The sequence below is a fragment of the Arvicanthis niloticus genome, chromosome 17 (genome assembly GCF_011762505.2).
Source record: "Arvicanthis niloticus isolate mArvNil1 chromosome 17, mArvNil1.pat.X, whole genome shotgun sequence".
In the NCBI taxonomy this organism is placed as follows: Eukaryota; Metazoa; Chordata; class Mammalia; order Rodentia; family Muridae; genus Arvicanthis; species Arvicanthis niloticus.
Genome location: NC_047674.1, coordinates 11,878,183 through 11,890,473, shown reverse-complemented (window position 1 = coordinate 11,890,473; position 12,291 = coordinate 11,878,183). Strand labels below are relative to the sequence as shown.

Genomic DNA, 12,291 nt, shown 5'->3' with positions numbered 1-12,291 from the left:
TTAATGACTCAAAACCCTGTTAAAGACTCAATTTAAAACACATGCCTGATACCCATATGTAAATACAGAACTCATCTCTACTGGAGACTCAGCAGTAAGCAATTTTACCAAAGGCTTTCTATGTTCTCAGTAATGCCCATCTGTATCTGATTTAACACAGCAGAACCTATGCTATGCTCCCTCCACCTTTACCCACTGCTTCTTGTTTTACCTCTGACAAATACTCAGAGGCCTGACCAGCCGCAGCTGGATGCTCACCTTGAACAGCTGCCCCTCATAGCTGACCCTATGGCCTCCAGCCTGCATCTCCACTGGCTAAACTTGGATAGGCTTGGAGCCCAAGATTTGCTATCTCTGCCTTCTGCTGGATTGACTCATACAAGTCAGGACTGAAAGGCTGAATATTACTCTAATCTGACTTTCAAATACCACCAGAGAAAAGAGTGCATGACACCCTCGGGAGCCCAGTTCTTCTGCCTCCCTGTAAAGGTTTGGTCAAGTAACAATGACATTTATATTAACTCTTCTGGCCTTGACATGTTTCAAGTTTCCAAGAGAGTACCCTCCAGTCCCTCAAGACTGAGGCCACCTCCACCACCTTTTCCACAGAAGCTGGGGTCAGTCAGCACCCAAACATGGATATTATAACTTGCTTCTTAGAGCATAAATGAAATGGCAGAAAGAGGTTGAAGTCCAGAACCAGGGAGCAACAAGAACGCCTGTAAAAGAGAGGTGAAGCTGTGGCAGCTTGAAACCTGTTGTTAATCTAGAAAATAGAAAAAGCTGTATGTGAAGAATTCTTGCTTCTGAACAAGGAAGTATTTAAATTGATTCCTCTGTGCTAAGTTGTGCCAACTACTTATGTAAGGGGCAACAATATGCAAGGAGAATTCAGTTATGCTTCAGAAACAATTTCCTATCAACCTCAACTAGAGTTCTTTATACTGTAGGCCAGTCTGCATGGAGGACACTGAAAAGCTCCAGCTTGAAAACCTTCAGATGAGATGCAAGTTTTTCTTCCAAATTTGAAACTGTTCACTTTTATGTCCTCAGAAGTCTTTCGAAGGTACCCTCTCCCCACCAAATACAAGTAGAAACTCCAAAATTAAAAAGAAAAGCCAGCTATGCTGAGATCACAAACTATGTCTGTGACCACCAAGGCCGGCCTAGTGCATTACCCAGCTCTGGAAGTCAGAGACCCAGCCTGGGAGGAACTTTCGCAGATGCCACCTCAGCATGGCCCTCCCACCGGCCAAGAGCGCCCGCGGGCGGGGACAGGCTTAAAGGGACAGTATCCTGCTCGGCCTCCCTGCCTTTCATCCAAATTCGGTATTTTTCCGTAATGTATTTTTCACCCATGGACCCTGGGGCGCATCCAAGTAGTACTTGGGCTGGGAGTCCTCCAATGACCACGTAGCCAAACGCCGCAGGTGAAGGTGCAGCGAGGCACCGCGCGGGACATACGGGCCCCGGGTGAAGATCCCAGCTTGACGCGAACTAAGGCGCCACTGACCCAGCTAGGTCCGGTCCACAGCCTTTACGGCCCGGCCCGGCCCGGCCCGTACGGCCGAGCTGGGGGGAAGGGGTGCGGGGGAGGGGCCGGCTCGGCAGCCCACGTCACCAACCTGGCCAGGTCGCTCCCCTCCCCCAACGCGGCGGCCCGCCCGGTGAGCTAGTAGTCCAGGCGGTCCGGGCCCGCAGGCAGACCCGCGGCGCGTGGCGGACTTGGGAAAGTTTCTGCGCTCCAGCGCGGCCATGCGCAGAGTGACACGTAGCGGCCCCCGCCCGTCGCGGTAGCTGGAGACCAGGCGCCTGTACGGCCGGGAAGCTGGGGAACCGACCCCGGCCGCGCTCAGCAGAGACCCCACGCCGCCCCGCCCCTGGCACCCCCGCCCACCAGCTCGCCCGATCCTCACTCGTGAGTGTGACCACCCGGGAGTCTGTCCGTCTGTCGCTGCCGCTGCGCGGGAGAAGCCGGGACGCTCCGAGGCGCGGCGCCGGGGCCGCCGCTGCTATATAGGGCGGAGGCTCCAATCCCGCCGAGACACGTCAGACCGGCCGCCCGCCCCGCCCGCTGCGGGGTCCCTACAGCGCCCGGGGAGCCGACCAACTCTTCAAGAGTTCTGCGGCCTGACAGGGGGCGAGGAGTTGGGAAGTTAATTACCCACGGAGAACCGGCAGGCCCCAGAACCAAAGGTGACGGAGCCGAGGCCACCAGAAACTGTGTCACCAAGAGAAAACAAAGCTCTGAAGACTTCAGACAACAGACAGCTGGGAAAACCATTTTACCATCCTCCAGAGCACTCCGGGATGGAGCACATTCTCATTTTCTAGGGGATCTCTTCCTCCTACTCCCACCTCTGTTGCAAATCCTTACTCCATTCCTTAATGTCCAACACAACAAACTCCAAAACTTGAGAAGCCCTCTACATAGTATTATTCAGGGTCCCATGTGTACAGACGAGGCCGCAGAGTTCCTTCCTCTTCCATACTGAGTTGGATAGAGCTGAACCTCTGCCCTCAGGATGCTTCCTCCTTTGAAAAGGGTTGGTTCTGCCCTGCTGTGTTTATTGACAACTACTTGAATTTGTAAACATACGTCATTTTGAACCTCTCCTGAGGTGACATGAGCACATTACTGACCTATACAGCCCACAGCCCAGACAGGACAGAGAGCTGCATCCAGTACAGGATATTACCATGTGTTACTAAAGGTTAGTAACCAACAACAGATTCCCCACTTCTGACAAAGTTTCACTGTGTAGAAGTTTTGACTCAGCTTCCCTCTCTAGTATTTGCATTACAGGTGTGAGCCACCAGGTCTGGATAATACAGGCCTTTCCGGGTGCACTTTTGGTGGGCAATGGTATGTGGAAGGGCCGAAGAGGCCTTCTGCAGTTTTCAGTCTAAGGCTTACAAGCATTTGCAGCAGTGAACAAAATAAGCAATCAGACTTGATACATACTTAAAGGTAGCAGCTCGGTGATGGGCTCTCGATTGAGGGACTGAGAAGAGCTGCCCTAATTGGACTTCAGACTAAAGGACAAGGGAGAAAGAGGAATGTGATGAAAAGAATGGGGATGGAGCTGCTGAATAGGAAACCATCTGCATGTGAGGTGCATGTTCAGAAGCCCAGGAGCCAGCAATACAGCTGACAGGACACCACAGCTCTTCATGACAGATCTCTGAAGGCAAAGAATGCACACTGCTTAAAAGACCCAAGGGCATTTCCAAGCTGCCAGCATAGTCACTGTGATATAGCTTCCTAAAGCCTCTGTAGGCACCAAGTTGTCTTTCCTTCTGTGTTATTACTGTGGTCTGCAAGGTGTCTTTCCCCAGAGACTAACCAACCAGCAACTTGAAGAAATGTTTTTGTTGTTGTTCTTTTGTTACTGAGGTCTCAGGGCTGTGAAAAGGGAGATGTGGAGAGGTAAGCATGCACAAGTCTACATCTGCTGTCAAGGGATCGCCAATGGAGTTAGTTAGGAAGTCCACACTAAGTACAAGCTAGCACACTGCCTGCTGTACAGAGACCTCCATGGGTGGTGTGGTGGTATCCTGTAATCTCAGTACTCAGAAGGCTGAGGCAGAGTACTGGGAGGAGTTCAAGGTCACAGTGGGCTACAAAGTTAACTGATGTCTCAAAAATAAAACAAAGCATGGACTTAATGAAGACATTATTAAATCAAGGAGGGTGTGGTAACATTAGCTTGTTATCTCAGCACTTGTGTGGTAGAGCCCCGAGGATTAGGAGCTCAAGAACAACCTGGCCTATCTATATAAGATTTTATCTCAAGTGAAAAAAAGATGAAATATGAAATGATAAACATGTACCACAAAACAGCCCAGATGCTCCTCTTAGAGTGCTGACAGTTGTGACTAGTTAGCTTCAGTATACTGAAACACAGAAATGTCAACTCTAGCTGCCTCAAAAAATGAACACTGGTCTGCAATATTGGTTTTCATACATCAAGGAACATGGAATAAGATTCCTGATTGTTTAGGGTGAAATGTTAGAACATAGTCATACTCTCCAATTCCCCAAATCATAATTCCCTAAAAGGGCTATATTCTAAACAGAAAGTAGGTCTAAGGGGAAAAGGAGAAGACCAGCAACATAGCAACAACTAGTCGCTCAGACTGGCTTGGGCTGGGAGACAAAAGCATCTCTGGGGAGTGCTTAGAGACATGGGACTCCAAGTCCTTTAAATCCCCATTATCCTTTTAAAAAATTAATAGACAGAAAGTAGGCATACTCAAGATAGAATAAATTTCATAACAGGATAAAAAAGATATTGACAGATCAATTACAGTCTAGAAGCTGACAGTCCAAAGTTCAAAGAGTAAGATGCAAGGGGTTTGGAGCGATGGCTCAGCAGGTAAGAGCACTTACTTTGCAATCATGAGGACTGGAGTTTGGATCCCAGCATTCATGTAATAAACTGGGCATCCATATAAATATCTGTAGAGCGCGCGCACACACACACACACACACACACACATATGCACGTGCGAGGCTCAGTAGTTAAAAGCCTTTGTTGTTCTTGTCAAGGACCCGTTTTGATCCTCAGCACCTACATGTAAGCTCACAATTATTTATAACTCCAGTTCCAGGGTATCTGGTGTTTTCTTTTAGTTTCCCTAGGCACCAGGCACCATGTGATACATAGACATAAATGCAGGCAAGACACAGATACACATAAGTAAACCTAAAAAGCAAACAAATAACAACAACAACAACAAAACCCTAAGTGTGTAGCCCAGTGGTTAGAGCACATGCCTAGCATTCATAAACCCTGGCTTTGCTCCCTAATGCCATAAAAATTTGTAAAACTACAATTGAAAAAAAATTTTTTTAAATTAAATTATATAGGATTAGACACAAGAGTCTGAAATGATATAATTATTTAAAAGCATGAAATAAAGAAATAACCCAGCCGGGCAGTGGTGGCGCACGCCTTTAATCCCAGCACTCGGGAGGCAGAGGCAGGCGAATTTCTGAGTTCGAGGCCAGCCTGGTCTACATAGTGAGTTCCAGGACAGCCAGGACTACACAGAGAAACCCTGTCCCCAAAAAAAAAAAAAAAAAAAGAAAAGAAAAGAAAAGAAATAACCCACAAACATAAGGAGGAACAAGAGAAAGATGGTAAGAATCATGCAATGGATCCGAGAGCTGGTGCTGTAGTTCAGTAGGAGGATGCTTGCCTAGCCCGTGCCAGCTCCTAGGCTTGATTCCTGGCAACCAAGATAACTTACAAAATAAATTGTCGAGTACAGGACAGGGCAGTCTAACATGTTCTAATAGGATTCATAAAGCAATACCACACACACACACACACACACACACACACACACACACACACACACAAAACCCCCCAGAAAATGGGAAAATATTCTAGGACTTAAGGATACATGACCTCTTTCCCTGTTGCTGGAATATGGTTCAAGAATGGAGTCCTGTGAGAATTCTGAGTGCTTTGAGAAAACTCCAAGAAAAGAGTTTTGTGTCCTCAGTTTCTTCAAAATGCAGAATTGTTCTTGGAATGTGTTTTTGTGTTCCTCCAAGGGGTAGTGGAATGAGTTTGCCTCAGATTAGACATCATTGCTTGCTGATGTTATTGAATTAAATGCTTAAACTATCCTTTATATGCTTCTATGGAAATATGGAATTTTGCCACATGCAGCTTGTCCACTTTATTCATGTGACTCTTAACCCTCAGTGTAAAAGCATCTGATGCTCTGAATAAAGTTGACTATTGCATGAGACTTTAGTCTGCCTCACTTATGGGCTCCATTCTCCCAGGTCCCACTGTCTCCAGAATGGTGAGACTTTCTGCCTAAATATCAACAGAATAATTTAAATTGATCTACACTAGGCATGCTACACTAGTAAGTGACAAGGGATGGTACTGCTAGTAGTTAGATCACTCATACTAAGACTGGTGACCAGGACTGTAAATATATATGGCCCAGATTATACTTTTGTTAATGTAAACCCCTTCCTTCTATGACTATGTTTAAGTAAAGCTATAACAATATTCTAATAATGAATATATCAAAATTGACTTTTCTTTCACAGATGTTTATTATCATACATACAATTCAGCAGCTTAAAATAAAATAGACCAAGTTAAGGGTAGGAAACAAGTAGCTCTCTTTAGTCCATGGTTTCTTTTAGAGTGTCTTTTATTTTAAAGTAAATGTTCAACATTTTTTCCTAAAAACAAAACCAAAACCCAAACCCTTATTTATTATGTGTGTGGTGGGATGCATGTATGCCACAGCTTGCAATGGCAGTCAGAGGGCAACTTTTGGGAGTGAGTTCTCTTTCTACCATATCAGTTCTAGAGTCTAAAAGAACTCAGGTTATTAGAACTGGGGCAAATACCTTTACCCACACCAAGACATCTGGCTAGCTTTTTTGCTTAATTAAAAAAATTATGCCTGCTGGTGGTGGTGGTCATGCATGATTTTAATCTCAGCACTGGGGAAGTAGAGGCAGGAGGATCTCTCTGAGTTTGAGGCCAGTCTGCTCTGCAGAGTGAGTTCCAGGACAGCCAGGGCTACAGAGAAACCCTGTCTTAAAACAAGTAATTTTTTTTTTATTGAAGGTGTGTGTTTACATGTGATTTCAGGCATGCATATACATGATACATGGGGAAGTCAGAGGATAACTCGAAGGTTTTTGTTCTCACCTTATTCCTTGTTGAGGCAGGGTCTTGTTTCACCAACTGTTTGTATCCACTGAGGCATCTCAGCTATCACAGCTTGTTTTTCTCCCCTAATTATGTCAGCTTCTCTTTAGGAAGTGACAGGAAGGATATCCACTTTTCCTTCAGCAGCTGCTATCCTGGCTTATTTCTTAGAGGGCATGCGTTTCTTGGGAATATGCAAGTATAAATTTATATTTCAGTTCAGCATTAGCACTTACAAACAAAATGAACGTACTGTATACAGAACATCAAGTGTGCTGCCATAATTCCTGAGTTTTGAATCTTGCTCAGCTATGATTCAGGTCACCTTGGTTAAGTTGTCATGAACTCAACTTTTACCTGTCACAGTTGTAAATCTGGGTGGACAGGTGAGGTTTCTGTAAGTTGTGATGTCATCTACAAGAACTTAGTGTAGAGTAGGTATTTTGCTGTTTAGAATGCTAGCAATAAATGAGCATAGTCCACTAAATGAATATATTTAGTATTTAGTGAAACTCTATACTAATTTAAAAAAATCAAAATAATCAGCACATATGCATATAGCTAATAGATACATTTTTAAAAAATATGTCAGGTAAATAAACTGTATATATACATATGTTTCTTTTTTTTCCTTTTCTTTTTCTTCTTCTTCTCCCCCCCCCCCCCCCCCCCCCCCCGAGACAGGGTTTCTCTGTGTAGCCCTGGCTGTCCTGGAACTCACTCTGTAGACCAGGCTGGCCTCGAACTCAGAAATCCACCTGCCTCTGCCTCCCGAGTGCTGGGATTAAAGGCATGCACCACCACTACCCGGCATACATATATTTCTAAATGGTTTAACTAAATAGAAAAAAACAGTAAGTGAATAGATTTCTACAGAAATGAAGCAAACCATTCTTAGACCTAATAGACCAAACCTGTACCCCAGTGAAAGTCAGATAGTGTCAGGTCCTGCTAACTGTCTGCTTTCTGGTTGCCCTGAGGTATGGCTCCCACCAGGGATGCTGTAGTTTAGGAAGACTCCATTGGGCTTACTCTCAGAGTTGATTGTTTATGTAACTACATGTAAAAATAATACAAATAATGAAGCGAGAATGAAATATTTCTAAACATTTTTATTATAATGAAATTCAGCTTTAAAATTATGTCAATAAGGGAAAACTATCTTTAAAATCTCAAATAATAAAACTTCTATTTGCTTAAGTTTCTTTTTTTAAAAAGATAAGCCAACTTCTTTTATTATTATTATTATTATTTTATTTATATGAGTACACTGTAACTGTCAGACACACCAGTAGAGGGCATCGGATCCCATTACAAATGGTTGTGAGCCACCATGTGGTTGCTGGGAATTGAACTCAGGACCTCTGGAAGAGCAGTCAGTGCTCTTAACCTCTGAGCCATCTTTCCAGCCCTGTTTTTGAGTTTCTTATGTTCTGGATCTACTTTTAAAAAAGGCATAGAAAATTCTAGAAGCTATACATGTAAGTCTGATTTACCTAAGAAAGTAAGTGGAACCTAATCAGCAGACCTATTTCAAGCAGGAGGACCAAGGTCTCAGCACTCTACCCAACATTCAGTAAGTGGCAGACATCAGAGCCTTGACTACAGTCTAGTAAGAGGACCTCAACAACTTTATATCCAGTGCCACTGAACAGAAAAATGTAGGAAGCCGCTGTTAGCGGTGGTATAATCCGACATTCCAAGATGGCTCGGACATCGTGTCCTCCACTAGTAAACAATTAACTGCGCAGGTGCAAAAAGGCAAAAGCGCGCCAAAAGTCACTGCCCATCCGGGGCGTAATATGGGGTGATGAGCGAACAGCCAATCAGAAGTGAATACGTCACTCTAGGGTGTATTTAAGCTGTGCCTCTTCCTGTCTTTGGCCCTTCCGCGGTCTTTCACGTCTGCTGATACAGATTAAAGCCTCGCTGTGGTAACTACCCGAATTCTGTCTCACGTGTAACTGTGTAACTCTTCCACGGGCGGAGGGGACACGGGAGGCGCGCGGAACAGAAAAAGACAACTAACTCTGTTTTAGAAAGGTTGTGTATGTGTAGTATCTCACTGGATGGACACTAAGTCACAGAGAATAGAAAAAAGAAAGGAGAGTGAGGAGAAAGGAGGGGAAGGGAAGGGAGGGGAGAGAGGAGGAGAAGAGAGAAAGGAGAGGAGGCAAGGACAGACAATCCTGATTAACATGAATGCCAACAAACTGGTAAAGGAAGTGCTTCATGGTGCAATGACGTTGAGAGGGCAGCACATGAAAAACAGTATTTATACACTGCTCACCCAAAGGGCTTACAAATGTGGTGCCCCTTACTTTCAACAAAGAAACTTCTACTTGGGGAAGGAAAAATGGCAGAACTGGCTACTATGCTAGCAAGTAATTTCAATTTCTAGCATCACAAAATACCAAAAGGAACACGTGAACCTGTGTACTCTGGGAAAACAATATAGAGGTATTCGACAATCTGGGGAACAGCGCCAGCTAAGTTCTGTCAATCTATAGCACCATACTCAGGAGTAACTTGGCAGTATACAGTCTTCCTATGCTTACCTCCTACCTTACCCTCACCAAAAAAACAAAGAACACCCCCGCCACCACCCCAAGAAACAGGCCTTGAAAGTAATTTTATAAATCACTGCATCTTTTTTTTTTTTTTTTCCGAGACAGGGTTTTTCTGTATAGCCCTGGCTGTCCTCGAATTCAGAAATCCACCTGCCTCTGCCTCCCAAGTGCTAGGATTAAAGGCGCTCACCACCACTGCCCGGCAAATCACTGCATCTTAACCCACGAGGATCACTTGACTTGCATGGTTTCTTAGGGGCTTCTTTTTCTCTTCTTTCTTTCTTTTCTTTTTCAAGATAGGGTCAACTATGTAGCCCTGTTTGTCCTGGAACTCATTCAGTAGACCAGACTAGTCTCAAACTCACAGGGATCTGCCTGCCTCTGCCTCCCCTTGCCCAGCAGAGAGGCTTCATTCAAAGAAACTCTGGCTCCACATGACCTGGAGTCCACAGCAATCCAGCCTCAACAATTAATAGTATTTTGGGGAGGAGAAGGACTGAAATGGTTATAAAGGACAGCTTTCCCTCAGAGTTACTACTTTTAATATTCTCACTATAAATCTCACTGGACTATAAGAAACAAAATACTTTAACAACTGACCATGGTCATCAAGTTATAACTTGAGAATTTTATTTGAATGTTTTTTAACTTTCTTCCTACAAGTTCCAATCAGGTTACAAACTAGATTAAGCTCATTTTTGTAAAAAGCTTTGTTATGGATACAAAGCTGGCTAAAGGAATAGATGCAAATACTTAAGAATTTGAAAGATAAGGACATTCAAGGACACTCTCAGCTAAATAGAGAATTCTAGGCCAGCTTGGGATACATTGAGATTGTCTCAAAAACAAAAAAGAAAAAAGTTTACAAGATTAAGCTTAAGACCAGTTCTATCCAAATAGCAATGTGTTTTCTACAAAAGAAACAAAACATCAGAAAACGAAGTGGGTTCTCTACTTTTCCAAAAATTACAGCCCATGGAACTCAGGGTGTCACCTGCTTGGTGACATTGGACATCCCTCCCATCTGGCCTTTCCTCATCTGTCAAATGAGCTGATAGACTGCCTCCTTTTTTCAGTACTATCTTTCTATGGTATCACCTCTTTGGAATTAAATCTCACTTTTTGACTTAAAGACTTCCTGAAAACAATTCCTGTCTGTGCAAAGAATTAATTCAATGTTAAACTGCATTGATATTACTATGTCTATATAAGAACAAAGTCATTTTCTTCCATCTTGAATTAGATAGCCAAAACATTGACTTTAAAATTAGGGTGCCACAATTTAAGAGAAAAACTGATTCACATCTGGGGACTTGAATATTTTTCACCTGTTAATCGAGAATGCCTATTTTAAAGGACAAAGTATAATTTGCTTGTGTGCACTCTTTGTATGAAGGACAGAGAACAACCTTCAGTTAGGTTTAGCTGGCCAGTGAGCCTCAAGGATTTCTGTTTGTTTCTGTCTCCCCAGTGCTCTGGGATTAAAAAGGTGCAAAACTATGTCTGGTTTCTTTGGAAGGGAATTGGAAGACAAGGGCTCACTATGTATTTCTGACTGGCCTGGAACTCACTGTAAAGAACAGGTTGGCCTTGAACTTGTAGATATATCTGTTTCTTGAGAACTGGGATGAAATGCCTGAGTCTCAAAATCTGATTAAGTCTAGCTTTTAAATGTAGAATCAAACTCAGATCCTTATGTTTCTGAAGCAAGCACTTTATTAACTGATCCACCTCCTCAGAGCACCAACTGCATTTTCTACTAGTAAACCAGAACCACACAAAGGAAGGAAGGAAGATAAAGACAATTCATGACTCCAAACTAGAGAGAGCCAAGCAGCTCAGCAACAAAGGATGAGGAGTGTTCTGCAAGCAGATCTTAGACGGCATGTGGGAAGAGTGTCAGTGGCAAGGTTCAGAATTTGATAAAGAGGCTGTCTAGTCTAACTAGCAAGGAAGAATGATGTGCAAGGGCAAGAGCAGAGACAGTGAGAAACAGCTTCAAAGTTTGGAAACAAACACAACTTCCAGAAGAAAGCAGGGTGAATAAACCTGAGTCCACAAAGAGGCAACACACAGCGTGGAAGGCAGGGGCAGGTCTCTGGCTATGGTGCACAGTAGCATTTCCAAGACACACAGTCAAAGAAAAAGTGGTTTCTTGGCAACTTCGGTTATAAACATTGTATTATAGCTTGGGGCCCACAACAGTCCAGTCTCAAATGTAATCATCATGAATTTGTTTTTCCATCTCGTACTGCACATGAACCTATCAAGGAAGCATTGCTAGTTTTCACTGATGGTTCCTCATCAAGAACAGCTGCTTATACCTTTAAGGATCAAGTAATCTCTTTTGCTACATCATCTTTATCAGCTCAATTGGTTTAATTACATGCTGTTATTTAGGTGTTTCAAGCATTTCCAAATCAAACTATTAATATTTATACAGATAGCTCATATATAGCTCAGTCTATCCCGCTGCTAGAAACTGCTGCACAAATAAAGCATTCCTCAGAAGCAGCTGATTTGTTTTTACAGTGCCAACAATTAATTTTGAGGAGAAAGTGTAAATTCTTTATAGGACACCTGAGAGCCCACACTGGGCTACCAGGTTCTCTCTCTGAAGGAAATATCAAGGCAGACCTAGCTACTCATATAGCTGCAGTGACTTTATCAGATCAGCAATCTAATTTGGATCAGGCCATAAAGGCTCATGAGTTACATCACCTTAATTCTAAAACTTTAAAAGTTATGTTTAAAATTACCAGAGAACAAGCTAGACAAATTGTTAAACAATGTCAATCATGTGTTAAACTTTTACCAGTTCCTCATTTGGGTGTAAATCCAAAGGGACTGATACCAAACAGTATCTGGCAAATGGATGTTACTCATTATAATGAAGTTGGCAAGCAAAAATATATACATGTATGTGTAGACACATACAGTGGTTTCATTTATGCAACATTACAAACTGGAGAAGCAAGCAAGCATGTGATCACTCATATGCTTGCTGCAATCGCTGTATTGGGTGT

At 43.4% G+C, this 12,291-nt stretch overlaps 1 protein-coding gene across 4 annotated transcripts in view; it reads right to left on the bottom strand.

Moving 5' to 3' along the window:
• The window catches only part of Hdlbp (high density lipoprotein binding protein), a 75,055-nt gene that overhangs the window by 36,478 nt on the left and 26,286 nt on the right, over positions 1–12,291 (bottom strand). Inside the window, exon 1 of one of the 4 annotated variants that reach the window (XM_034521344.2) lies at positions 1,917–2,049. The exons of the other annotated variants lie outside the window; for them this stretch is intronic. The gene's annotated coding sequence lies outside the window, so the exon portion shown is untranslated. Of the gene's footprint in view, positions 1–1,916; positions 2,050–12,291 lie in introns of those variants that run through there. 4 annotated transcript variants of the gene reach the window in all.